Here is a 26,153-nt window from a genome sequence, read left to right on the forward strand (position 1 = left end):
TAAAGCAAATAAGGAAAATATTTACGGGCTTAACACCGTTGCACTTCACATGTCACTATGCCTAGGCCTCGAAGGCGACATCCGTAAAACATCTAGTTGTGATGTCATCGTTCCATGAGGCCTAGTGTGATAGGCATGTCGCTAGGCCTTATAGGCCCTCAAAATGTGATATTATTGTCGAGCGCGGCTTGTTGTTGTTGTTCAATGCCTTTGCCCGATAAAAAATAGTTGAAATCAAAAAAGGAATTGCGTAAAAAGGATAAATGAGCGTAAAGTTATTTCGTTTTAAGTTTTTCACCTAAAGCGGAAGGAGGAAAGGTATTAAGAGAATTTAGTGTGCAAGGAATGTGGGATGCGATCATACACGCACTAACGCACCGCATCCCAACAGAACTCCGAAGAGAAGCGTGCTTGGCCGATCGTAGTACTAGGATGGGTGACCCCCTAGCAAATCCTCGTGTTGCATCCCTCTTTTTAGGCAAAATTAGTATCTTACTTCTTTTAATATATCGTAGGTAGGTCTAATAAATTTAAAAATGAATTTTAAAGAGAGTAAACGATATTTTATTTTACACGAAATAACAACTTTTTTAAAGGTAATAGTTATGGAATAAATCATAAAAGCAATATAAAGCAAATAAGGAAAATATTTACGGGCTTAACACCATTGCACATAACATGTCACTACGCCTTGGCCTCGAAGGTGACATCCGTAAAATATCTAGTTGCGATGTCTTCGTTCCATGCGGCCTAGTGTGATAGGCATGTCGCTAGGCCTTACGGGCCCTCATATTGTGATATTATCATCGAGCGCGGCTTGTTGTTGTTGTTCAATGCCTTTGCCTGCGAAAAATAGTATAAATCAAAGGAGGAATTGCGTAAAACGGATAAATGAACCTAAATTTATGTCGTTTTAAGGTTTTCACCTAAAGCGGAAGAAGGAAAGGTATTAAGAGAATTTAGAGTGCATGGAATGTCGGATACGATCATACTAGCACTAACGCACCGGATCTCATCATAAATTTGAAGCTAAGCGAGCCTGGGCGATAGTTGTACTAGGATGGGTGACCCCCTGGGAAGTCCTCATGTTGCATACCTCTTTTTAGGCAAAATTTGTATCTTACTTCTTTTAATATATCGGAGTTAGGTCTAATAAATTCATAAATAAGTTTTAAAGAGAGAAAACGATATTTTATTTACACGAAATAACATTTTTTTTAAAGCTAATAGTTATGAAAAAAAAATTAAAAAATCAATATAAAGCAAATAAGGGAAAATATTTTCGGGCTTAACACCGTTATACTTAACATGTCACTACGCCTTGGCCTCGAAGGCGACATCTGTAAAATGTCTAGTTGCGATGTCGTTGTTCCATGCGACCTAGTGTGATAGGCATGTCGCTAGGCCTTACGGGCCCACTAATTGTGAATTTATTGTCGAGCACGGCTTGTTGTTGTTGTTCAATGCCTTTCCCGCGAAAAATAATTGAAATCGAAAGAGGAATTGCGTAAAATGGATACATGAGCATAAAGTTATGTCGTTTTAAGGTGTTACACCTTCGCACCTAAAGCGGAAGGAGGAAAGGTATTAAGAGAATTTAGAGTGCAATGAATGTCCGATGAGATCATACCAGCACTAACACACCGGATCCCATCAGAACTCCGATGCTAAGCATGCCTGGGCGTGAGTAGTACTAGGATGGGTGACCCCCTGGGAAGTACTCGTGTTGCATCCCTCTTTTTAGGCAAAATTTGTATCTTACTTCTTTTAATATATCGGAGGTAGGTCTAATAAATTCACAAATGATATTTAAAGAGAGTAAACGATATTTTCTTTACACGAAATAACAATATTTTTTTAAAGCAAATCATTATGAAAAAAATAAAAAATAAAAGCAATATATAGCAAATAAGGAAAATATTTACGGGCTTAACACCATTGCGCTTGACAAGTCACTATGCCTTGGCCTCGAAGGCGACATCCGTAAAATGTCTAGTTGTGATATTGTCGTTCCATGCGGCCTAGTGTGATAAGCATGTCACTAGGTCTTATGGACCCTGTAGTTGTGATATTATCGTCGAGCACGGCTTGTTGTTGTTGGTCACTGCCTTTGCCCGCGAAAAATAGTTGAAATCAAAAAAGGAATTGTGTAAAACAGATAAAGGAGCGTAAAGTTATGTAGACCTTCGCACCTAAAGCGGAAGGAGGAAAGGTATTAAGAGAATTTAGAGTGCAAGGAATGTCGGATGCGATCATAGCAGCACTAACACACCGGATCCCATCAGAACTCCGAAGCTAAGTGTGCTTGGGCGAGATTAGTACTAGGATGGGTGACCCCCTGGCAAATCCTCGTGTTGCATCCCTCTTTTTAGTCAAAATTAGTATCTTACTTCTTTTAATATATCGGAGGTAGGTCTAATTAATTTAAAAATGAGTTTTAAAGAGAGTAAACGATATTTTATTTTACACAAAATAACAATTTTTTTAAAGGTAATAGTTATGGAAAAAATCATAAAAGCAATATAAAGCAAATAAGGAAAATATTTATGGGCTTAACGCCGTTGCACTTCACATTTCACTACGCCTTGGCCTCGAAGGCGACATCCGTAAAACGTCTAGTTGCGATGTCGTCATTCCATGCGGCCTAGTATGATAGGCATGTCGCTAGGCCTTACAGGCCCTCTAATTGTGAGATTATCGTTGACCGCGGCTTGTTGTTGTTGATCAATGCCTTTCCCGCGAAAAATAGTTGAAATCGAAAGAAGAATTGCGTAAAACGGATATATGAGCGTAAAGTTATGTCCTTTCCTTCTTCGCACCTAAAGCGGAAGGAGGAAAGGTATTAAGAGAATTTAGAGTGCAATGAATGTCCGATGAGATCATACCAGCACTAACACACCGGATCCCATCAGAACTCCGATGCTAAGCGTGCCTGGGCGTGAGTAGTACTAGGATGGGTGACCCCCTGGGAAGTCCTCGTGTTGCATCCCTCTTTTTAGGCAAAATTTGTATCTTACTTCTTTTAATATATCGGAGGTAGGTCTAATAAATTCACAAATGATATTTAAAGAGAGTAAACGATATTTTCTTTACACGAAATAACAATATTTTTTTAAAGCAAATCATTATGAAAAAAATAAAAAATAAAAGCAATATATAGCAAATAAGGAAAATATTTACGGGCTTAACACCATTGCGCTTGACAAGTCACTATGCCTTGGCCTCGAAGGCGACATACGTAAAATGTCTAGTTGTGATATTGTCGTTCCATGCGGCCTAGTGTGATAAGCATGTCACTAGGTCTTATGGACCCTGTAGTTGTGATATTATCGTCGAGAACGGCTTGTTGTTGTTGGTCACTGCCTTTGCCCGCGAAAAATAGTTGAAATCAAAAAAGGAATTGTGTAAAACAGATAAAGGAGCGTAAAGTTATGTACACCTTCGCACCTAAAGCGGAAGGAGGAAAGGTATTAAGAGAATTTAGAGTGCAAGGAATGTCGGATGCGATCATAGCAGCACTAACACACCGGATCCCGTCAGAACCCCGAAGCTAAGTGTGCTTGGGCGAGAGTAGTACTAGGATGGGTGACCCCCTGGTAAATCCTCGTGTTGCATCCCTCTTTTTAGTCAAAATTAGTATCTTACTTCTTTTAATATATCGGCGGTAGGTCTAATAAATTCACAAATGAGTTTTAAGCAGTGTAAACGATATTTTATTTTACACAAAATAAAATTTTTTTTAAAGGTAATAGTTATGGAAAAAATCATAAAAGCAATATAAAGCAAATAAGGAAAATATTTATGGGCTTAACACCATTGCACTTCACATTTCACTATGCCTTGGCCTCAAAGGCGACATCCGTAAAACGTCTAGTTGCGATGTCGTCATTCCATGCGGCCTAGTATGATAGGCATGTCGCTAGGCCTTACAGGCCCTCTAATTGTGAGATTATCGTTGACCGCGGCTTGTTGTTGTTGATCAATGCCTTTCCCACAAAAAATAGTTGAAATCGAAAGAAGAATTGCGTAAAACGGATATATGAGCGTAAAGTTATGTTCTTTCCTTCTTCGCACCTAAAGCGGAAGGAGGAAAGGTATTAAGAGAATTTAGAGTGCAATGAATGTCCGATGAGATCATACCAGCACTAACACACCGGATCCCATCAGAACTCCGATGCTAAGCGTGCCTGGGCGTGAGTAGTACTAAGATGGGTGACCCCCTGGGAAGTCCTCGTGTTGCATCCCTCTTTTTAGGCAAAATTTGTATCTTACTTCTTTTAATATATCGGAGGTAGGTCTAATAAATTCACAAATGATATTTAAAGAGAGTAAACGATATTTTCTTTACACGAAATAACAATTATTTTTAAAGCAAATCATTATGAAAAAAAATAAGAAAATGCAATATATAGCAAATGAGGAAAATATTTACGGGCTTAACACCATTGCACTTGACATGTCACTACGCCTTGGCCTAGAAGGCGACATCCGTAAAATGTCTAGTTGCGATATTGTCGTTCCATGCGGCCTAGTGTGATAGGCATGTCACTAGGTCTTACGGGCCCTCTAGTTATGATATTATCGTCGAGCACGGCTTGTTGTTGTTGGTCACTGCCTTTGCCCGCGAAAAATAGTTGAAATCAAAAAAGGAATTGCGTAAAACAGATAAAGGAGCGTAAAGTTATGTACACCTTCGTACCTAAAGCGAAAGGAGGAAAGGTTTTAAGAGAATTTAGTGTGCAAGGAATGTGGGATGCGATCATACACGCACTAACGCACCGCATCCCAATAGAACTCCGAAGAGAAGCGTGCTTGGCCGATCGTAGTACTAGGATGGGTGACCCCCTGGCAAATCCTCGTGTTGCATCCCTCTTTTTAGGCAAAATTAGTATCTTACTTCTTTTAATATATCGGAGGAAGGTCTATTAAATTGAAAACTGAGTTTTAAAGAGAGTAAACGATATTTTATTTTACACGAAATAACAATTTTTTTAAAGGTAATAGTGATGGAAAAAATCATAAAAGCAATATAAAGCAAATAAGGAAAATATTTACGGGCTTATCACCATTGCACTTCACATTTCACTATGCCTTGGCCTCGAAGGCGACATCCGTAAAACGTCTAGTTGCGATGGCGTCATTCCATGCGGCCTAGTATGATAGGCATGTCGTTAGGCCTTACAGGCCCTCTAATTGTGATATTATCGTCGAGCGCGGCTTGTTGTTGTTGATCAATGCCTTTCTCGCGAAAAATAGTTGAAATCGAAAGAGGAATTGCGTAAAACGGATATATGAGCGTAAAGTTATGTCCTTTCCTTCTTCGCACCTAAAGCGGAAGGAGGAATGGTATTAAGAGAATTTAGAGTGCAAAGAATGTCCGATGAGATAATACCAGCACTAACGCACCGGATCCCATCAGAACTCCGAAGTCAAGCGTGCCTAGGCGAGAGTAGTACTAGGATGGTGACCCCCTGGGAAGTCCTCTTGTTGCATCCTTCTTTTTAGGCAAACTTTGTATCTTCTTTTAATATATCGGCGGTAGGTATAATAAATTCACAAATGAGTTTTAAACAATGTAAACGATATTTTTTTACTTGATATAACAATTATTTTAAAGCTAATAGTTAGGGAAAAAATCAAAAAAGTAATATTTTAGTAAATAAGGAAAATATTTACGGACTTAACACCGTTGCACTTGACATGTCACTACGCCTTGGCCTCAAAGGCGACATCCGTAAAATGTCTAGTTGCGATGTCGTCGTTCCATGCGACCTAGTGAGATTGGCATGTCGCTAGGCCTTACGGCCCCTCTAATTGTGATATTATCATCGAGTGCGGCTTGTTGTTGTTGATCAATGCCTCTCCCGCGAAAAATAGTTGAAATCGAAAGAGGAATTGCGTAAAACGGATAAATGAGCGTAAAGTTATGTCGTTTTAAAGTTTTACACCTTAGTACCTAAAGCAGAAGGAAGAAAGGTATTAAGAGAATTTTGAGTGCAATGAATGTCCGATGAGATCATACTAGCACTAACGCATCGGATCCCATCAGAACTCCGAAGTCAAGCGTGCCCGGGCGTGAGTAGTAATAGGATGGGTGACCCCCTGGGAAGTCCTCGTATTGCATCCCTCTTTTTAGGAAACAATTGTATCTTACTTTTTTAATATATCGGAGGTAGGTCTAATAAATTCACAAATGAGTTCTAAAGAGAGTTAACGATATTTGTTTTACACGAAAAAACAATTTTTTTAAAGCTAATAGCTATGAAAAAAATAAAAAAGAAATATATAGCAAATAAGGAAAATATTTACGGGCTTAACACCATTGCACTTGACATGTCACTACGCCTTGGCCTCGAAGGCGACATCCGTAAAATGTCTAGTTGTGATGTTGTCGTTCCATGCGGCCTATTGTGATAGGCATGTCGCTAGTACTTACGGGCCCTCTAGTTGTGATACTTTCGTCGAGCGCGGCTTATTGTTGTTGGTCAATGCCTTTGACCGCGAAAAATAGTAGAAATCTAAAAAGGAATTTCGTAAAACGGATAAATAAGCATAAAGTTATGTTGTTTTAAGGTCTTACACATTCGCACCTAAAGCGGAAGGAGGAAAGGTATTAAGAGAATTTAGAGTGCAATGAATGTCCGATGAGATCATACCAGCACTAACGCACCGGATCCCATCAGAACTCCGTAGTTGAACGTGCTTGGGCGAGAGTAGTACTAGGATTGGTGACCCCTGGGAAGTCCTCGTTTTGCATCCCTCTTTTTAGGAAAAATTTGTATCTTACTTCTTTTAATATATCGGAGGTAGGTCTAATTAATTCACAAATGAGTTTTAAAGAGAGTTAACGATATTGTTTTTACACGAAATAAAAAAAAAATTGAAGCTAATAATTATGAAAAAAATCAAAAAAGCAATATAAAGCAAATAAGGAAAATATTTACGGGCTTAACACCGTTGCACTTCACATGTCACTACGCCTAGGCCTCGAAGGCGACATCCGTAAAATATCTAGTTGCGATGTCATCGTTCCATGCGGCCTAGTGTGATAGGCATGTCGCTAGGCCTTACGGGCCCTCAAAATGTGATATTATCGTCGAGCGCGTCTAGTTTTTGTTGTTCAATGCCTTTGCCAGATAAAACATAGTTGAAATCAAAAGAGGAATTGCGTAAAACGGATAAATGAGCGTAAAGTTATTTCGTTTTAAGGTTTTCACCTAAAGTGGAAGGAGGAAAGGTATTAAGAGAATTTAGAGTGCAAGGAATGTGGGATGCGATCATACACGCACTAACGCACCGCATCCCAACAGAACTCCGAAGAGAAGCATGCTTGGCCGATCATAGTACTAGGATGGGTGAACCCCTGGGAAATCCTTGTGTCGTATCCCTCTTTTTAGGCAAAATTTGTATTTTACTTCTTTTAATATATTGGAAGTAGGTCTAATAAATTCACAAATGAGTTTTAAAGACAGTAAAAGATATTTTGTTTTACACGAAATATCAATTTTTTTAAAGCTAATAGTTATGAAAAAATCAAAAAAGAAATATAAAGCAAATAAGGAAAATATTTACGGGCTTAACACCGTTGCACTTAACATGTCACTACGCCTTGGCCTCGAAGGTGACATCCGTATAATATCTAGTTGCGATGTCGTCGTTCCATGCGACCTAGTGTGATGGGCATGTTGCTAGGCTTTACGGGCCCTCATATTGTGATATTATCATCGAGCGCGGCTTGTTGTTGTTGGTCAATGCCTTTGCCTGCGAAAAATAGTTAAAATCAAAGGAGGAATTGTGTAAAACAGATAAATGAGCGTAAATTTATGTCGTTTTAAGGTTTTCACCTAAAGCGGAAGGAGGAAAGGTATTAAGAGAATTTTGAGTGCATGGAATGTCGGATATGATCATACTAGCACTAACGCACCGGATCTCATCATAAATCTGAAGCTAAGCGAGACTGGGCGATAGTAGTACTAGGAATGGTGACCCCCTGGGAAGTCCTCGTATTGCATACCTCTTTTTAGGCAAAATTTGTATCTTACTTCTTTTAATATATCGGAGGTAGGTCTAATAAATTCACAAATGAGTTTTAAAGAGAGTAAACGATATTTTATTTACACGAAATAACATTTTTTTAAAGCTAATAGTTATGAAAAAAATCAAAAAAGCAATATAAAGCAAAGAAGGGAAAATATTTTCGGGCTTAACACCGTTATACTTAACATGTCACTACGCCTTGACCTCGAAGGCGACATCCGTAAAATGTCTAGTTGCGATGTCGTTGTTCCATGCGACCTAGTGTTATAGGCATGTCGCTAGGCCTTACGGGCCCTCAATTGTGAATTTATTGTCGAGCACGGCTTGTTGTTGTTGTTCAATGCCTTTCCCGTGAAAAATAGCTGAAATCAAAAGAGGAATTGCGTAAAACGAATACATGAGCATAAAGTTAGGTCATTTTAAGGTTTTACACCTTCGCACCTAAAGCAGAAGGAGGAAAGGTATTAAGAGAATTTAGAGTGCAATGAATGTCCGATGAGATCATACTAGCACTAACGCACTGGATCCCATCTGAACTCCGATGCTAAGCGTGCCTGGACGTGAGTAGTACTAGGATGGGTGACCCCCTAGGAAGTCCTCGTGTTGCATCCCTCTTTTTAGGCAAAATTTGTATCTTACTTCTTTTAATATATCGGAGGTAGGTCTAATAAATTCACAAATGATATTTAAAGAGAGTAAACGATATTTTCTTTACACGAAATAACAATGTTTTTTAAAGAAAATCATTATGAAAAAAATTTAAAAAAAAAAGCAATATATAGCAAATAAGGAAAATATTTACGGGCTTAACACCATTGCACTTGACATGTCACTACGCCTTGGCCTCGAAGGCGACATCCGTAAAATGTCTAGTTGCGATATTGTCGTTCCCTACGGCCTAGTGTGATAGGCATGTCACTAGGTCTTATGGGCCCTTTAGTTGTGATATAATCGTCGAGCACGGCTTGTTGTTGTTGGTCACTGCCTTTGCCCGCGATAAATAGTTAAAATCAAAAGAGGAATTGCGTAAAACAGATAAAGGAGCGTAAAGTTATGTACACCTTTGCACCTAAAGCGGAAGGAGGAAAGGTATTAAGAGAATTTAGAGTACAAGGAATGTGGGATGCGATCACACACGCACTAACGCACCGCATCCCAACAGAACCCAGAAGAGAAGCGTGCTTGGACGATCGTAGTACTAGGATGGGTGACCCCCGGGAAATCCTCGTATTGCATCCCTCTTTTTAGGCAAAATTAGTATCTTACTTCTTTTAATATATCAGAGGTAGGTCTAATAAATTGAAAAATGAGTTTTAAAGAGAGTAAACGATATTTTTTTTTACACGAAATAACAATTTTTTTAAAGGTAATAGTTATGGAAAAAAATCATAAAAGAAATATAAAGCAAATAAGGAAAATATTTACGGACTTAACACCGTTGCACTTCGCATTTCACTACGCCTTGGCCTCGAAGGTGACATCCGTAAAATGTCTAGTTGCGATGTCGTCGTTCCATGCGGCCTAGTATGGTAGGCATGTTGCTAGGCCTTACAGGCCTTCTAATTGTGATATTATCGTCGAGCGCGGCTTGTTGTTGTTGATCAATGCCTTTCTCGCGAAAGCTAGTTGAAATCGAAAGAGTAATTGTGTAAAACGGATATATGAGCGTAAAGTTATGTCCTTTCCTCCTTCGCACCTAAAGCGGAAGGAGGAAAGGTATTAAGAGAATTTAGAGTGCAAAGAATGTCCGACGAGATCATACCAGCACTAACGCACCGGATCCCATTAGAAGATTGTAGTACTAGGATGGGTGACCCCCTGGGAAGTCCTCATGTTGCATCTATCTTTTTAGGCAAACTTTGCATCTTACTTCTTTTAATATATCGGCGGTAGGTATAATAAATTCACAAATGAGTTTTAAAAAGTGTAAACGATATTGTTTTACGTGATAGAACAATTCTTTTAAAGCTAATAGTTAGGAAAAAAATCAAAAAGGCAATATTTAGTAAATAAGGAAAATAATTACGGGCTTAACACCGTTGAATTTGACATGTCACTACGCCTTGGCCTCGAAGGCCACATCTGTAAAATGTCTAGTTGCGATGTCGTCGTTCCATGCGGCCTAGTGTGATAGGCATGTCGCTAGGCCTTACAGGACCTCTAATTGTGATATTATCGTCGAGCACGGCATATTGTTGTTGGTCAATGCCTTTTCCCGCGAAAAATAGTTGAAATCAAAAGAGAAATTGCATAAAACGGATAAACGAACGTTAAGTTATGTTGTTTTAAGGTTTTACACCTTCGCACCTAAAGCGGAAGAAGGAAAGGTATTTAGAGAATTTAGAGTGCAAGGAATGTCGGATGTGATCGTACCAGCACTAACGCACCGGATCCCATCAGAACTCCGAGGTCAAGTGTGCCTGGGCGAGAGGAGTACTAGGATGGCTGACCCCCTGGGAAGTCTTCGTGTTGCATCCATCTATTTAGGAGAAATTTGAATCTTACTTCTTTTAATATATCGGTGGTAGGTCTAATAAATTCACAAATGAGTTTTAAGCAATGTAAACGATATTTGTTTTACGCGAAATAATAATTGTTTTAAAGCTAATAGTTAGGAAAGAAAATCAAAAAATCAATATTTAGTAAATAAGGAAATTATTTACGGGCTTAACATCGTTGCACTTGACATGTCACTACGCCTTGGCCTCGAAGGTGACAACCGTAAAACGTCTAGTTGCGATGTCATCGTTCCATGAGGCCTAGTGGGATAGGCATGTTGCTAGGCCTTACGGGACCTCTAATGGTGATATTATCGTCGAGCACGGCATATTGTTGTTGGTCAATGCCTTTGCCCGCGAAAAATAGTTTAAATCAAAGGGAAATTGCATAAAACGGAAAAATCAGTGTAAAGTTATGTCGTTTGAAGGTTTTACACCTTTGCACCAAAAGCTGAAAGAGAAAAGGTATTAAGATAATTTAGAGTGCAAGGAATGTAGGAAGTGATCATACCAGCTCTAACGAACCAGATCCCATCAGAACTCTGAGGTCAAGCATGCTGGGGCGAGAGTAGTACTAGGATGGGTGACCCCCTGGGAAGACCTCGTGTTGTATCCCTCTTTTTAGGCAAAACTTGTATCTTACTTGTTTTAATATATCTGCGGTAGGTCTAATAAATTCACAAATGAGTTTTAAGCAGTGTAAACGATATTTCTTTACACGAAATAAAAAATTTCTTAAAGCTATTAGTTATGAAAAAAAATCAAAAAAGCAATATATAGTAAATAAGGAAACTATTTACGTGCTTAACACCGTTGCACTTGACATATCACTACGCCTTGGCCTCGAAGGCGACATCCAAAAAACATCTAGTTGCGATGTCGCCGTTCCATGCGACCTAGTGTGATAGGCATGTCGCTAGGCCTTAGGGGCCCTCTAATTGTGATATTATCGTCGAGCGCGGCTTGTTATTGTTAGTCAATGCCTTCACCCGCGAAAAATAGTTGAAATCAAAAGAGGAATTGAGTAAAATGGATAAATGATTGTAAAGTTATGTCGTTTTAAGGTTTTACACCTTCGCACCTAAAGCGGAAGGAGTGAAGGAGTTACACCCTATATTTTCGTACGTAAAAATGCATCGTAAGCAAACTAATGTAGGACCAAAAATGAGATAATATTTAAAAGTATATAAAGTAATTTAATCATGTTACCTCTGAGGTTACAAATATTGAAGATCATGAACAACAAATACAAAGAGGGTTGGACGGTTCAGAAGCTAAAGCAATTGAAGAAAATAATGTTTCGTCGAAAGTCGACAAGTTGGGAATGTTATAACATATACCTTTGGGGTGAGACTAGGGTGCTTAACATGATAAGGAGATTATGTTATGATTTATATTAGTCGTATGACATCCGTGTGTTATGTTTTGAAGTCAAGCGAGTTGTGGAACAAAAGTCGATGAAAGTCATCACAAGTTACATTCATAAGTTTTACTGAAACTTTGGGTCAAATGTAACTACGATTTTCTCCCAATATACTTAGAGTTATGGGGTTTTCTACCCATCAAATTAAAGATCTATGAGTTTATTTTCCAACGCATTAAACCGTTTGTCAATACGACATTGGAGTAGAAAGATATGGGCATTTGTGCGATACTGCACAAGCTGCTAGGTGACAAGTAGGTGTGTCACCTACTTGCTTAAATGAGAGCCCAAAAAATGGGCCATTTCGGGTCGTCCAAAGAGGCCTTTTAAAGGCCTATTTTCTTCATATATTAGACTTAAAATAGAGCATAATAACCAGACATAAGCTCTGCAAAGAATCCTCCCAAAAATTTCCCACAAACCCTAATTGATTTTCTCTCCCTTTCAAGTTCCAATTGGAGGTAAAACCTAGAGTTTGAAGAACCAAGATAAGAGCTGAGTTATCCAACAAATAAGGTGAGTTTACTGCTCTCTTTCATCCAATTTTTCTTCTGTAAATTCATGGTAAGTCGTTCTATACTTGTAAGAACTCACGGGACGGTGATCGGAAGCCGTGAGTTCGAGTTATTCACTTGTAGCGGACTGTTTTGTGGACTGTTTTGTGTTGCTGTTGGGCTGCGTGTTTTACTACTGTTTTGTGGAGTTTTGGAGGAGGAAGGGGGTTTATAAATACCATATAAATGTAGGGTGGTTGGCTGGTCGTTCGTCATAACATTTTCGGGTCGTTTGACACTACTACGGTGGTCGTTTTGTGTACGAAGAGATTGGGGTGTGTTGGGCTGTTTTGTAGTATTTGATGGTGTATATAGGGCTGGATAATGATGTATATATGTTGTTATTGTTCTATTCTTGTATTGTTGGTGTTATCTTGAATTTGGAGGAAGTAAGGATTATAGGGGAGATGCGGCCCGTTTTAATACAAAATAGGTTTGTCGTTCGTTGTGCGATAGTTGTACCTTTCGTAACTTAACGATAGTATTATTATCATTCTTGTAGATTAAGGTGCTAAGAGGTGAGTTCGACTTGGTGATTGGAAAGATTGTGATAAGGTATGTTAAGGCTAAGCCCTTCCTTCATTTTGGCATGATCTCGTAGCTACATGTGTTAATAATGAGACATAAAGAGTAGTTCGTATTCATGAATTTATTCACATTATTCTAGTCTCATAAGTTACAATATTATTCCTTATCGAGACTCTATATTCAATTTTAGTATTGTCTTCTTTCAGTCAAGAGAGCAGCAAGCCTATATATACAGTATTACAGTATTTTCATTACCATCGAGCTATAATCGATGGGCAGGCCCCTATTGGGCAACCTCTGATCAGATGGAAAGTTATATACCGAGCCTACTGTGGCCGAGCGCCTATGAGCGAGCCCAGCATGGTCGAGATACATAGCCTAGTATGGCCGAGCGCCTATGAGCGAGCCTACTATGGCAGAGCAGTTATATATACCGAGCCTTATAAGGCCGTACAATTATTTTACTTACTATATTGAAGGAGTTGAGTCAGTATCAGCAGGTAAGTATATCTCCAGATCATCTTTGACTCCCAGTTACTTCCAGTTATTATATTATCAGTTCAGTTTCGATTTTCAGTTATGTTATTGCCTTACATACTCGGTACATTATTTCGTACTGACGTCCCTTTTTCGGGGACGCTGCATTTCATGCATGCAGGTTCAGATAGACAGACGAGTAGATCTCCTCAGTAGGTGTTTCCCGAGTTCAGCCTGATCGGTAAGCTCCACGTCTTTCGGAGTTGCCAGGTCTAGAGTTTTGTGTACATCTTATGTATATCTGTATATATGTTATGGGTAGGTCGGGGCCCTGTTCCGATCATAGTACATCTATCAGTAGAGGCTTGTAGACATATCCTGTTGGTTAGTTCAGTATGTTGGGTTTGTAGGCCCTGGTATGTATATTTGATGGTTTGTCAGCTGTAGTAGCTATGACGGCCTTGTCGGCCTAGCTTTATATTGATGTTTAGTTAGCGCTAGTTTCCATTCAGTTTTATATTTTGCTTCGCAAATTGTCTTGCAAGGTGTCCCCATGGCCAAAGTATGACATTATATGTTCAGAGCCCCTTAGTCGCAATTTGGTATGCCAGGTTAGGTGAGGCACCGGGTGCTTGTCTCGCTCCTAGGTTCGGGGCGTGACAGAAGGTATTAAGAAAATTTAGAGTGCAAAGAATGTCGGATGCTATCATATCAGCACTAACACACTGGATCCTATCAGAACTCCGAAGTGAAGCGTGCCTGGACGAGAGTAGTACTAGGATGGGTAACCCCCTGGGAAGTCCTCGTGTTTCATCCTTCTTTTTAGGTAAAATTTGTATCTTACTTCTTTTAATATATCGGCGGTAGGTCTAATAAATTCACAAATGAGTTTTAAGCAGTGTAAGCGATATCTGTTTTACACGAAATAACAATCTTTTTAAAGCTAATAGTTAGGAAAAAATTTTAAAAAGCAATATAGAGTAAATAAGGAAAATATTTACGGGCTAAACACCGTTGCACTTGACATGTCACTATGACTTGGCCTCGAATGTGACATCCGTAAAACGTCTAGTTGTGACGTCGTCGTTCCATATGGCCTAGTGTGATAGGCATGTCGCTAGGCCTTACGGACCCTCTGATTATGATATCATCGTCGCCTAAAGTGAAAGGAGGGAAGGTATTAAAAGAATTTAGAGTACTAGGAATGTCGGATGCGATCATATCAGCACTAACACACCGAATCCTATCAGAACTCCAAAGTGAAGCGTGCCTGGACGAGAGTAGTACTAGGATGAGTAACCCCCTGGGAAGTCCTCGTGTTGCATCCCTCGTTTTAGGGAATATTTGTATCTTACTTCTTTTAATATATCGGCAGTAAGTCTAATAAATTCACAAATGAGTTTTAAGGGGTGTAAGCGATATTTGTTTTACATGAAATAACAATCTTTTTAAAGCTAATAGTTAGGAAAAAAATTTAAAAAGCAATATATAGTAAATAAGGAAAATATTTACGGGCTAAATGCCATTGCACTTGACATGTCACTACGCCTTGGCCTCGAAGGCGACATCCGTAAAACGTCTAGTTGCGATGTCGTCGTTCCATGTGGACTAGTGTGATAGGCATGTCGCTAGGCCTTACGGGCCCTCTAATTATGATATCATCGTCGATCGCGGCTTGTTGTTGTTGGTCAATGCCTTCACCTGCGAAAAATAGTTTAAATCAAAAGAGGATTTGCGTAAAACGGATAAATGATCGTAAATTTATGTCATTTTAAGGTTTTACACCCTCGCACCTAAAACGGAAGGAGGGAAGGTATTAAGAGAATTTAGAGTGCAAGGAATGTCGGATGCGATCATATCAGTACTAACACACCGGATCCCATCACAACTCCATAGTTGAGCGTGCTTGGGCGAGAGTAGTACTAAGATTGGGGACCCCCTGGGAAGTCCTCATGTTGCATCCCTCGTTTTAGGAATATTTTGTATCTTACTTCTTTTAATATATCGGCGGTAGGTGTAATAAATTCACAAATGAGTTTTAAGCAGTGTAAGCGATATTTGTTTTACACGAAAAAACAATCATTTTAAAGCTAATAGTTAGGAAAAAAATTTAAAAAGCAATATATAGTAAATAAAGAAAATATTTACGGGCTAAACACTGTTGCACTTGACATGTCACTACGCCTTGGCCTTGAAGGCGACATCCGTAAAATGTCTAGTTGCGATGTCGTCATTCCATGCGGCCTGGTGTGATAGGCATGTCGCTAGGCCTTACGGGCCCTCTAATTGAGATATTATCATCGAGCGCAGCTTGTTATTGTTGGTCAATGCCTTTGCCCGCGAAAAATAGTTGAAATCAAAAGAGGAATTGCGCAAAACGGATAAATGAGCATAAAGTTAAGTCGTTTTAAGGTTTTACACCTTCGCACCTAAAGCGGAAGGAGGAAAGGTTTTAAGGGAATTTAGAGTGCAAGGAATGTCGGATGCTATCATACGAGCACTAACACGCCAAATCCCATCAGAACTCCGAAGTTACGCGTGCCTTGGCGAGAGTAGTGCTAGGATGGGCGACCCCATGGGATGTCCTCGTGTTGCATCCCTCTTTTTAGGCAAAATTTGTATCTTACTTCTTTTAAAATATCGTCGGTAGGTCTTATAAATTCACAAATGAGTTTTAAGGAGTGTAAACAATATTTGATTCACACGAAATAATATTTTTTTAAAGCTAATAGTAATGAAAAAAATCTAAAACTCAATCTATAATAAATAAGGAAGATATTTACGGGCTTAACACCGTTGCACTTGACATGTCACTACGCCTTGGCCTCAAAGGCGATATTCGTAAAACGTCTAGTTGCGATTTCGTCGTTCCATGCGGCCTAGTGTGATAGGCATGTCGCTAGGCCATACAAGCCCTCTAAATGTGATATTATCATCGAGCGCTGCTTGTTGTTGTTGGTCAATGCCTTTGCCCGCGAAAAATAATTGAAATCAAAAGAGGAATTGCGCAAAATGGATAAACGAACATTAAGTTATGTCATATTAAGTTTTTACACCTTCGCACCTAAAGAGGAAGGAAGGAAGGTATTATGAGAATTTAGAGTGCAAGGAATGTCGGATGTAATCATATCAGCACTAACACACCGGATCCTATCAGAACTCCAAAGTGAAGCGTGCCTGGACGAGAGTAGTACTAGGGTGACCCCCTGGGAAGTCCTCGTGTTGCATCCTTTTTTTTACGCAAAATTTGTATCTTACTTTTTTTAATATATCGGCGGTAGGTCTAATAAATTCACAAATGAGTTTTAAGCAGTGTAAGCGATATTTGTTTTACACGAAAAAATAATCATTTTAAAGCTAATAGTTAGGAAAAAAATTTAAAAAGCAATATATAGTAAATAAGGAAAATATTTACGGGCTAAACACTGTTGCACTTGACATGTCACTACGCCTTGGCCTTGAAGGCGACATCCGTAAAACGTCTAGTTGTGATGTCGTCGTTCCATGAGGCCTAGTGTGATAGGCATGTCGCTAGGCCTTACGGGCCCTCTAATTATGATATCATCGTCGATCGCGGCTTTTTGTTGTTGGTCAATGCCTTCACCTGCGAAAAATAGTTGAAATCAAAAGAGGAATTACATAAACCGGATAAATGATCGTAAAGTTATGTCGTTTTAAGGTTTTATCCTTTCGCACCTAAAACGGAAGGAGGGAAGGTATTAATAAAATTTAGAGTGCAAGGAATATCGGATGCAATCATATCAACATTAACACACTGGATCCCATCAGAACTCCGTAGTTGAGCGTGCTTGGGCGAGAGTAGTACTAGGATTGGTGACCCCCTGGGAAGTTCTCATGTTGCATCCCTCGTTTTAGGAATATTTTGTATCTTACCTCTTTTAATATGTCGGCGGTAGGTGTAATAAATTCACAAATGAGTTTTAAGCAGTGTAAACGATATTTGTTTTACACTAAAAAACATTTTTTTTAAAGCTAATAGTGATGGAAAAAAATAAAAAAAGCAATATATAGTAAATAAGGAAAATATTTACGGGCTAAACACCGTTGCACTTGAGATGTCACTGTGCCTTGGCCACGAAGGCGACATCCATAAAACATCTAGTTGCGATGTCGTCATTCCATGCGGCCTGGTGTGATAGGCATGTTGCTAGACCCTACGGGCCCTCTAATTGAGATATTCTCATCGAGCGCTGCTTGTTGTTGTTGGTCAATGCCTTTGCCCGCGAAAAATAGTTGAAATCAAAAGAGGAATTGCGCAAAACGGATAAATGAGCATAAAGTTATGTCGTTTTAAGGTTTTACACCTTCGCACCTAAAGCTTAAGGAGGAAAGGTTTTAAGGGAATTTAGAGTGCAAGGAATGTCAGATGCGATCATACGAGCACTAACACACCAAATCCCATCAGAACTCCGAAGATACGTGTGCCTTGGCGAGAGTAGTGCTAGGATGGGTGACCCCCTGGGATGTCCTTGTGTTGCATCCCTCTTTTTAGGCAAAATTTGTATCTTACTTCTTTAAAAATATCGGCGGTAGGTCTTATAAATTCACAAATGAGTTTTAAGCAGTGTAAACGATATTTGATTCACACGAAATAATATTTTTTTAAAGCTAACAGTTATGAAAAAAAGCTAAAAATAAATCTATAATAAATAAGGAAGATTTTTACGGGCTTAACACTGTTGCACTTGACATGTCACTACGCCTTGGCCTCGAAGGCGACATCCGTAAAACGTCTAGTTGCGATGTCGTCATTCCATGCGGCCTAGTGTGATAGGCATGTCGCTAGGCCATACAATCCCTCTAATTGTGATATTATCATCGAGCGCGGCTTGTTGATGTTGGTCAATGCCTTTGCCCGCGAAAAATAGTTGAAATCAAAAGAGGAATTGCGCAAAACGGATAAATGAATGTTAAGTTATGTCGTTTTAAGGTTTTACACCTTCGCACCTAAAGTGAAAGGAGGGAAGGTATTAAGAGAATTTAGAGTGCAAGGAATGTTGGATGCGATCTTATCAGCCCTAATATATCGGATCCTATCAGAACTCCGAAGTGAAGCGTGCCTGGACGAGAGTAGTACTAGGGTGACCCCCTGGGAAGTCCTCGTGTTGCATCCTTCTTTTTAGGCAAAATTTGTATCTTACTTCTTTTAATATATCGGCGGTAGGTCTAATAAATTCACAAATGAGTTTTAAGCACTATAAGCGATATTTGTTTTACACGAAATAATAGTTTTTTAAAGCTAATAGTTAGGAAAAAAATGAAAAAAGCAATATATAGTAAATAAGGAAAATATTTACGGGCTAAACACCGTTGCACTTGACATGTCACTATGCCTTGGCCTCGAAGGCAACATCCGTAAAATGTCTAGTTGCGATGTCGTCGTTCCATGCGGCCTAGTATGATAGGCATGTCGCTAGGCCTTACGGGCCCTCTAATTATGATATTATCGTCGAGCTTGGCTTATTATTGTTGGTCAATGCCTTCACCCGCGAAAAATAGTTGAAATCAAAAGAGGAATTGCGTAAAACGGATAAATGATCGTGAAACTATGTCATTTTAAGGTTTTACACCTTCGCACTTAAAGCGAAAGGAGGGAAGGTATTAAGAGAATTTAGAGTGCAAGGAATGTTATCAGCCCTAATATATCGGATCCTATCAGAACTCCGAAGTGAAGCGTGCCTGGACGAGAGTAGTACTAGGGTGACCCCCTGGGAAGTCCTCGTGTTGCATCCTTCTTTTTAGGCAAAATTTGTATCTTACATCTTTTAATATATCGGCGGTAGGTCTAATAAATTCACAAATGAGTTTTAAGCATTGTAAGCGATATTTGTTTTACACGAAATAACAATATTTTTAAAGCTAATAGTTAGGAAAAAAAATTTAAAAATCAATATATAGTAAATAAGGAAAATATTTACGGGCTAAACACCGTTGCACTTGACATGTCACTACGCCTTGGCCTCGAATGCGACATCCGTAAAACGTCTAGTTGCGATGTCGTCGTTCCATCTGGACTAGTGTGATAGGCATGTCGCTAGGCCTTACGGGCCCTCTAATTATGATATCATCGTCGATCGCGGCTTGTTGTTGTTGGTCAATGCCTTCACCTGCGAAAAATAGTTGAAATCAAAAGAGGAATTGCGTAAAACGGATAAATGATCGTGAAGTTATGTCAATTTAAGGTTTTACACCTTCGCACCTAAAGCGGAAGGAGGGAAGGTATTAAGAGAATTTAGAGTGCAGGGAATGTCGGATGCGATCATATCAGCACTAACACACCGGATCCCATCAGAACTCCGTAGTTGAGCGTGCTTGGGAGAAAGTAGTACTAGGATTGGTGACCCCCTAGGAAGTCCTCATGTTGCATCCCTCGTTTTAGGAATATTTTGTATCTTACTTCTTTTATATATCGGCGGTAGGTGTAATAAATTCACAAATGAGTTTTAAGCAGTGTAAACGATATTTGTTTTACACAAAAAAACATTTTTTTTAAAGCTAATAGTGATGGTAAAAATCAAAAAAGCAATATATAGTAAATAAGGAAAATATTTACGGGCTAAACACCGTTGCACTTGAGATGTCACTACGACTTGGCCTCGAAGACGACATCCGTAAAACGTCTAGTTGCGATGTCATCGTTCCATGCGGCCTAGTGTGATAGCCATGTCGCTAGGCCTTACGGGCCCTCTAATTGAGATATTATCATCGAGGGCGGCTTGTTATTGTTGGTCAATACCTTTGCCCGCAAAAAATAGTTGAAATCAAAAGAGGAATTGCGCAAAATGGATAAATGAGCGTAAAGTTATGTCGTTTTAAGGTTTTACACCTTCGCAACTAAAGCGAAAGGAGGAAAGGTTTTAAGGGAATTTAGAGTGCAAGGAGTGTCGGATGCAATCATACGATCACTAACACACCAAATCCCATCAGAACTCCAAAGTTACGCGTGCCTAGGCAAGAGTAGTGCTATGATTGGTGACCCCATGGGATGTCCTCGTGTTGCATCCCTCTTTTTAGACAAAATTTGTATCTAACTTTTTTTAATATATCGGCGATAAGTCTTATAAATTCACAAATGAGTTTTAAGCAGTGTAAACTATATTTTATTTACATGAAATAATATTTTTTTAAAGCTAATAGTTATGAAAAAAATCAAAAAATTAATCTATAATTAATAAGGAAAATATTTACGGGCTTAACACCGTTGCACTTGACATATCACTACGCCTTGGCCTCGAAGACGACATCCGTAAAATGTCTAGTTGCGATGTCGTCATTCCATGTAGCAAAATGTGATAGGCATGTCGCTAGGCCTTACGAGCCCTCTAATTGTGATATTATCATCGAGCGCGGCTTGATGTTGTTGGTCAATGCCTTTGACCGCGAAAAATGGTTGAAATCAAAATAGGATTTGCGCAAAACGGATAAATGAGCGTAAGGTTATGTAGTTTTAAGGTTTTACACCTTCGCACCTAAAGCGTAAGGAGGAAAGGTTTTAAGGTAATTTAGAGTGCAAGGAATGTCGGATGCGATCATACGAGCACTAATGCACCAAATCCCACCAGAACTCTGCAGTGAAGCGTGCCTGGACGAGAGTAGTACTAGGATGGATGACCCCCGGGAAGTCCTCGTGTTGCATCCCTCTTTTTAGGAAAATTTGTATCTTACTTGTTTTAATATATCGGCGGTAGGCCTAATAAATTCACAAATGAGTTTTGAGTAGTGTAAGCGATACTTGTTTTACACGAAATAACAATTTTTTTTAAAGCTAATACTTTGGAAAATAATTTAAAAAGCAGTAAATAGTAAATAAGGAAAATATTTACGGGCTAAACACCGTTGCACTTGACATGTCACTACGCCTTGGCCTCGAAGGCGACATCCGTAAAACGTCTTGTTGCGATGTCGTCGTTCCATGTGGCCTAGTGTGATAGATATGTCACTAGGCCTTACGGGCCCTCTAATTATGATATTATCGTCGATCGCAGCTTGTTGTTGTTGGTCAATGCCTTCACCCATGAAAAATAGTTGAAATCAAAAGAGGAATTGCGTAAAACGGATAAATGATCGTAAAGTTATGTCGTTTTAAGGTTTTACACCTTCGCACCTTAAGCGGAAGGAGGGAAGGTATTAAGAGAATTTAGAGTGCAAGAAATTTCGGATGCGATCATATCAGCACTAACACACAGGATCCCATCAGAACTCTGAAGTGAAGAGTGCCCGGACTTGAGTAGCACTAGGATGGGTGACCCCCTGGGAAGTCCTCGTGTTGCATCCCTCTTTTTAGGGAATATTTGTATCTTACTTCTTTTAATATATCGGCGGTAGGTCTAATAAATTCACAAATGAGTTTTAAGCAGTGTAAGCGATATTGTTTTTACACAAAATAACAATTTTTTTAAAGCTAATAGTTAGGAAAAAAATTAAAAAAGCAATATAGAGTAAATAAGGAAAATATTTGCGGGCTAAACACCGTTGCACTTGACATGTCACTATGCCTTGGCCTCGAAGGTGACATCCGTAAAACGTCTAGTTGCGATGTCTTCGTTCTATGTGGCCTAGTGTGATAGGCATGTCGCTAGGCCTTACGGGCCCTCTAATTATGATATTATTGTCGAGCGCGTCTTGTTCTTGTTGGTCAATTCCTTTGCTTACGAAAAATGGTTGAAATCAAAAGACGAATTGCGCAAAACGGATAAATGAGCATAAGGTTATGTCATTTTAAGTTTTTACACCTTCGCACCTAAAGCGGAAGGAGGAAAGGTATTAAGAGAATTTAGAGTGCAAGGGATGTCGGATGCGATCATACGAGCACTAACGCACCAAATCCCATCAGAACCCCGAAGCTACGCGTGCCTTGGCGAGAGTAGTGCTAGGATGGGTGACCCCCTGGGATGTCCTCGTGTTGCATCCCTCTTTTTAGGCAAAATTTGTATCTTACTTCTTTTAATATATCGGCGGTAGGTCTTATAAATTCACAAATAAGTTTTAAGCAGTGTAAACGATATTTGATTTACACGAAATAATATTTCTTTACAGCTAATAGTTATGAAAAAAATCAAAAAAACCAATATATAGTAAATAAGAAAAATATTTACGGGCTTAACACCATTGCACTTGACATGTCACTACGCTTTGGTCTTGAAGGCGACATCCGTAAATCGTCTAGTTGCGATGTCGTCGTTCGATGCGGCCTAGTGTGATAGGCATGTCGCTAGGCCTTACAGGCCCACTAATTGTGATATTATTATTGAGCGCGGCTTATTGTTGTAGGTCAATGCCTTCGCCCGCGAAAAATAGTTGAAATCAAAAGTGGAATTGAGAAAAATGGATAAATGAGCATAAAGTTATGTCGTTTTAAGGTTTTACACCTTCGCACCTAAAGCGGATGGAGGAAAGGTTTTAAGGGAATTTAGAGTGCATGGAATTTAGGATGGGATCATACGAGCACTAACGCACCAAATCCCATCAGAACACTGAAGTTACGCGTGCCTTGGCGAGAGTAGTGCTAGGATGGGTGACCCCCTGGGATGTCCTCGTGTTTCATCCCTCTTTTTAGGCAAAATTTGTATCTTACTTCTTTTAATATATCGACGGTAGGTCTTATAAATTCACAAATGAGTTTTAAGGAGTGTAAACGATATTTGATTTACACGAAATAATATTTTTTTTAAAGCTAATAGTTATGAAAAAAATCAAAACAATCAATCTATAGTAAATAAGGAATATATTTACGGGCTTAACACCATTGCATTTGACATGTCACTACGCCTTGGCCTCGAAGGCGACATCCGTAAAATGTCTAGTTACGATGTCATCATTCCATGCAGCCTAGTGTGATACGCATGTCGCTAGGCCTTATGGGCCCTCTAATTGTGATATTACCATCGAGCGCGGCTTGTTCTTGTTAGTCAATGCCTTTGCCCGTGAAAAATAGTTTAAATAAAAAGAGAAATTGCGTAAAACGAATAAATGAGCGTAAAGTTATGTCGTTTTAAGGTTTTACACCTTCGCACCTAAAGCGGAAGGAGGAAAGGTTTTAAGGAAATTTAGAGTGCAAGGAATGTCAAATGCGATCATACGAGCACTAACACACCAATTCCCATCAGAACTCTGAAGTTAAGCATGCCTTGGCGAGAGTAGTGCTAGGATGGGTGACCCCATAGGATGTCCTCATATTACATTCCTCTTTTAAGGCAAATTTGTATCTTACTTCTTTTAATATATCGGATGTAGGTCTAATAAATTCATAAATGAGTTTTAAGTAGTGTAAACAATATTGTTTTTATAGCTAACTATTATGAAAAAAATCAAAAAGGCAATATATAATAAATAATGAAAATATTTACGGGCTTAACACCATTGCAGTTGACATATCACTATGCCTTGGCTTCGAAGGCGACATCCGTAAAATTTCTAGTTGTGATGTTGTCGTTCTATGCGGCCTAGTGTGATAGGCGTGTCGCTAGGCCTTACGGGCCCTCTAATTATGATATTATCGTCGAGCGCGGCTTATTGTTATTGGTCAATGCCTTTGCCCGCGAAAAAGAGTTGAAATAAAAATAGGAATTGCGTAAAACGGATAAATGAGCGTAAAGTTATGTCGTTTTACGGTTTTACACCTTTGCACCTAAAGCGGAAGGAGGAAAGGTATTAAGAGAATTTAGAGTGCAAGGAATGTCGGATGCGATCATACCAGCACTAACACACCGGATCCTATCAAAACTCCAAAGACAAGCGTTTTACACCTTCGCACTATAGTAAGTAGTGAGTTTTAAGTAGTGTAAACGATATTGTTTTTAAAGCTAATAGTTATGAAACAAAATCAAAAAAGCAATCTATAGTAAATAAGGAAAATATTTACGGGCTTAACACCATTGTACTTGACATGTCACTACGCCTTGGCCACGAAGGCGACATCCGCAAAATGTCTAGTTGGGATGTCGTCGTTCCATGCGGCCTAGTGTGATAGGCATGTCTCTAGGCCTTACGGGCCCTCTAATTGTGATATTATCACCGAGCGCGGCTTGTTGTTGTTGGTCAATGCTTTTGCCCGCGAAACATAATTGCAATCAAAAGAGGAATTGCGTAAAATGGATAAATGAGCGTAAAGTTATGTCGTTTTAAGGTTTTACACATTCGCACCTAAAGCGGAAGGAGGAAAGGTATTAAGAGAATTTAGAGTTCCAAGAATGTGGGATGCGATCATACCAGCACTAACGCACCGGATCCCATAAGATATTTTAAGCAGTGTAAACGATATATTATTTACATGAAATAACAATTCTTTTAAAGCTAATAGTAAAGAAAAAAATCAAAAAAGCAATATATAGTAAATAAGAAAAATATTTATAGTCTTAACACCGTGGCACTTGACATGTCACTTCGCCTTGGCCTCGAAGGCGACATCCGTAATACGTCTAGTTGCGATGTCGTCGTACCATGCGGCCTAGTGTGATAGGCATGTCTCTAGGCCTTACGGGCTCTCTAATTGTGATATTATCGTCGAGCGTGGCTTGTTTTTGTTAGTCAATGCCTTTGCCCGCGAAACATAGTTGAAATCAAAAGAGGAATTATGTAAAACGGATAAATGAGCGTAAATTTATGTCATTTTAAGATTTTACACCTTCGCACCTAAAGCGGAAGGAGGGAAGTTATTAAGAGAATTTAGAGTGCAAGGAATGTCGGATGCGATCATACTAGCACTAACACAACGGATCTTATCAGAACTCCGAAGTCAAGCATGCCTGGGCGAGTGTAGTACTAGGATGGGTGACCCCTGGGAAGTCCTCGTGTTGCGTCCCTCTTTTTAGGCAAATTTTATATCTTACTTATTTTAATATATCGGCGGTAGGTCTAATAAATTCGCAAATGAGTTTTAAGCAGTGTAAACGATATTTATTTTACACGAAATAACAATATTTTTAAAGTTAATAGTTATGAAAAAAGTCAAAAAAGCAATATATAGTAAATAAGGAAAATATTTACAGTCTTAACACCGTTGCACTTGACATGTCACTACTCCTTGGCCTCGAAGGCGACATCCATAAAACATCTAGTTGCGATGTTGTCATTCCATGCAGCCTTGTATGATAGGCATGTCTCTAGACCTTACTGGCCCTCCAATTGTGATATTATCGTCGAGCGCGGCTTGTTGTTGTTGGTCAATGCCTTTACACGCGAAACATAGTTGAAATCAAAAGAGGAATTGCGTAAAATGGATAAATTAGCGTATATTTATGTCGTTTTAATATTTTAAACCTACGCACCTAAAGTGGAAGGAGGGAAGTTATTAAGAGAATTTAGAGTTCAAGGAATGTCCGATGCGATCATACCAGCACTAACACACCAGATCCTATCAGAACTCCGAAGTCAAGCGTGCCTGGGCGAGATTAGTACTAGGATGGGTGACCCCTGGGAAGTCCTCGTGTTGTATCCCTCTTTTTAGGGAAATTTTATATCTTACTTCTTTTAATATATCGGCGGTAGGTCTAATAAATTCATAAATGAGTTTTAAGCAGTGTAAACGATATTTGATTTACACGAAATAACAATTTTTTAAAGCTAATAGTTATGAAACAAAATCAAAAAAGCAATCTATAGTAAATAAGGAAAATA

The 26,153-nt window shown here is 39.1% G+C and overlaps 16 non-coding genes and 17 pseudogenes across 16 annotated transcripts; all 33 read left to right on the plus strand.

Moving 5' to 3' along the window:
• Positions 1-350: 350 nt before the first annotated feature.
• On the plus strand, positions 351-469 carry LOC117274894 (5S ribosomal RNA; annotated as a pseudogene).
• A 509-nt stretch (positions 470-978) lies between these two features.
• Positions 979-1,097, plus strand: LOC117274896 (5S ribosomal RNA; annotated as a pseudogene).
• Positions 1,098-1,616: 519 nt separating this feature from the next.
• LOC117274857 (5S ribosomal RNA) lies at positions 1,617-1,735 on the plus strand. The gene has a single exon (XR_004505038.2). It is a non-coding gene; the product is annotated as a 5S ribosomal RNA (ribosomal RNA).
• A 509-nt stretch (positions 1,736-2,244) lies between these two features.
• On the plus strand, positions 2,245-2,363 carry LOC117274854 (5S ribosomal RNA). Its single transcript, XR_004505035.1, has one exon. It is a non-coding gene; the product is annotated as a 5S ribosomal RNA (ribosomal RNA).
• A 508-nt stretch (positions 2,364-2,871) lies between these two features.
• LOC117274858 (5S ribosomal RNA) lies at positions 2,872-2,990 on the plus strand. Its single transcript, XR_004505039.2, has one exon. It is a non-coding gene; the product is annotated as a 5S ribosomal RNA (ribosomal RNA).
• Positions 2,991-3,499: 509 nt separating this feature from the next.
• On the plus strand, positions 3,500-3,618 carry LOC117274851 (5S ribosomal RNA). Its single transcript, XR_004505032.2, has one exon. It is a non-coding gene; the product is annotated as a 5S ribosomal RNA (ribosomal RNA).
• Positions 3,619-4,126: 508 nt separating this feature from the next.
• Positions 4,127-4,245, plus strand: LOC117274855 (5S ribosomal RNA). The gene has a single exon (XR_004505036.1). It is a non-coding gene; the product is annotated as a 5S ribosomal RNA (ribosomal RNA).
• A 506-nt stretch (positions 4,246-4,751) lies between these two features.
• Positions 4,752-4,870, plus strand: LOC117274893 (5S ribosomal RNA; annotated as a pseudogene).
• A 508-nt stretch (positions 4,871-5,378) lies between these two features.
• Positions 5,379-5,496, plus strand: LOC117274876 (5S ribosomal RNA; annotated as a pseudogene).
• Positions 5,497-6,008: 512 nt separating this feature from the next.
• Positions 6,009-6,127, plus strand: LOC117274863 (5S ribosomal RNA). The gene has a single exon (XR_004505044.1). It is a non-coding gene; the product is annotated as a 5S ribosomal RNA (ribosomal RNA).
• Positions 6,128-6,642: 515 nt separating this feature from the next.
• On the plus strand, positions 6,643-6,760 carry LOC117274874 (5S ribosomal RNA; annotated as a pseudogene).
• Positions 6,761-7,269: 509 nt separating this feature from the next.
• LOC117274899 (5S ribosomal RNA) lies at positions 7,270-7,388 on the plus strand (annotated as a pseudogene).
• Positions 7,389-8,530: 1,142 nt separating this feature from the next.
• LOC117274859 (5S ribosomal RNA) lies at positions 8,531-8,649 on the plus strand. Its single transcript, XR_004505040.2, has one exon. It is a non-coding gene; the product is annotated as a 5S ribosomal RNA (ribosomal RNA).
• Positions 8,650-10,396: 1,747 nt separating this feature from the next.
• LOC117274862 (5S ribosomal RNA) lies at positions 10,397-10,515 on the plus strand. The gene has a single exon (XR_004505043.1). It is a non-coding gene; the product is annotated as a 5S ribosomal RNA (ribosomal RNA).
• A 517-nt stretch (positions 10,516-11,032) lies between these two features.
• Positions 11,033-11,151, plus strand: LOC117274866 (5S ribosomal RNA). The gene has a single exon (XR_004505047.1). It is a non-coding gene; the product is annotated as a 5S ribosomal RNA (ribosomal RNA).
• A 3,064-nt stretch (positions 11,152-14,215) lies between these two features.
• Positions 14,216-14,334, plus strand: LOC117274864 (5S ribosomal RNA). Its single transcript, XR_004505045.1, has one exon. It is a non-coding gene; the product is annotated as a 5S ribosomal RNA (ribosomal RNA).
• A 392-nt stretch (positions 14,335-14,726) lies between these two features.
• LOC117274867 (5S ribosomal RNA) lies at positions 14,727-14,845 on the plus strand. The gene has a single exon (XR_004505048.1). It is a non-coding gene; the product is annotated as a 5S ribosomal RNA (ribosomal RNA).
• A 517-nt stretch (positions 14,846-15,362) lies between these two features.
• LOC117274887 (5S ribosomal RNA) lies at positions 15,363-15,481 on the plus strand (annotated as a pseudogene).
• Positions 15,482-15,998: 517 nt separating this feature from the next.
• LOC117274882 (5S ribosomal RNA) lies at positions 15,999-16,117 on the plus strand (annotated as a pseudogene).
• A 516-nt stretch (positions 16,118-16,633) lies between these two features.
• On the plus strand, positions 16,634-16,748 carry LOC117274873 (5S ribosomal RNA; annotated as a pseudogene).
• Positions 16,749-17,265: 517 nt separating this feature from the next.
• Positions 17,266-17,384, plus strand: LOC117274871 (5S ribosomal RNA). The gene has a single exon (XR_004505052.1). It is a non-coding gene; the product is annotated as a 5S ribosomal RNA (ribosomal RNA).
• A 518-nt stretch (positions 17,385-17,902) lies between these two features.
• LOC138910711 (5S ribosomal RNA) lies at positions 17,903-18,021 on the plus strand (annotated as a pseudogene).
• Positions 18,022-18,537: 516 nt separating this feature from the next.
• LOC138910713 (5S ribosomal RNA) lies at positions 18,538-18,652 on the plus strand (annotated as a pseudogene).
• A 504-nt stretch (positions 18,653-19,156) lies between these two features.
• Positions 19,157-19,271, plus strand: LOC117274897 (5S ribosomal RNA; annotated as a pseudogene).
• Positions 19,272-19,789: 518 nt separating this feature from the next.
• Positions 19,790-19,908, plus strand: LOC117274872 (5S ribosomal RNA). The gene has a single exon (XR_004505053.2). It is a non-coding gene; the product is annotated as a 5S ribosomal RNA (ribosomal RNA).
• A 516-nt stretch (positions 19,909-20,424) lies between these two features.
• LOC117274861 (5S ribosomal RNA) lies at positions 20,425-20,543 on the plus strand (annotated as a pseudogene).
• Positions 20,544-21,059: 516 nt separating this feature from the next.
• Positions 21,060-21,177, plus strand: LOC117274875 (5S ribosomal RNA; annotated as a pseudogene).
• Positions 21,178-21,694: 517 nt separating this feature from the next.
• LOC117274865 (5S ribosomal RNA) lies at positions 21,695-21,813 on the plus strand. The gene has a single exon (XR_004505046.1). It is a non-coding gene; the product is annotated as a 5S ribosomal RNA (ribosomal RNA).
• A 517-nt stretch (positions 21,814-22,330) lies between these two features.
• LOC117274880 (5S ribosomal RNA) lies at positions 22,331-22,449 on the plus strand (annotated as a pseudogene).
• Positions 22,450-22,966: 517 nt separating this feature from the next.
• LOC117274885 (5S ribosomal RNA) lies at positions 22,967-23,085 on the plus strand (annotated as a pseudogene).
• A 518-nt stretch (positions 23,086-23,603) lies between these two features.
• LOC117274892 (5S ribosomal RNA) lies at positions 23,604-23,722 on the plus strand (annotated as a pseudogene).
• Positions 23,723-25,221: 1,499 nt separating this feature from the next.
• Positions 25,222-25,339, plus strand: LOC117274870 (5S ribosomal RNA). The gene has a single exon (XR_004505051.1). It is a non-coding gene; the product is annotated as a 5S ribosomal RNA (ribosomal RNA).
• Positions 25,340-25,856: 517 nt separating this feature from the next.
• LOC117274860 (5S ribosomal RNA) lies at positions 25,857-25,974 on the plus strand. The gene has a single exon (XR_004505041.1). It is a non-coding gene; the product is annotated as a 5S ribosomal RNA (ribosomal RNA).
• Positions 25,975-26,153: the final 179 nt, after the last annotated feature.

This window comes from Nicotiana tomentosiformis, chromosome 4 (genome assembly GCF_000390325.3).
Source record: "Nicotiana tomentosiformis chromosome 4, ASM39032v3, whole genome shotgun sequence".
Taxonomy (NCBI): Eukaryota; Viridiplantae; Streptophyta; class Magnoliopsida; order Solanales; family Solanaceae; genus Nicotiana; species Nicotiana tomentosiformis.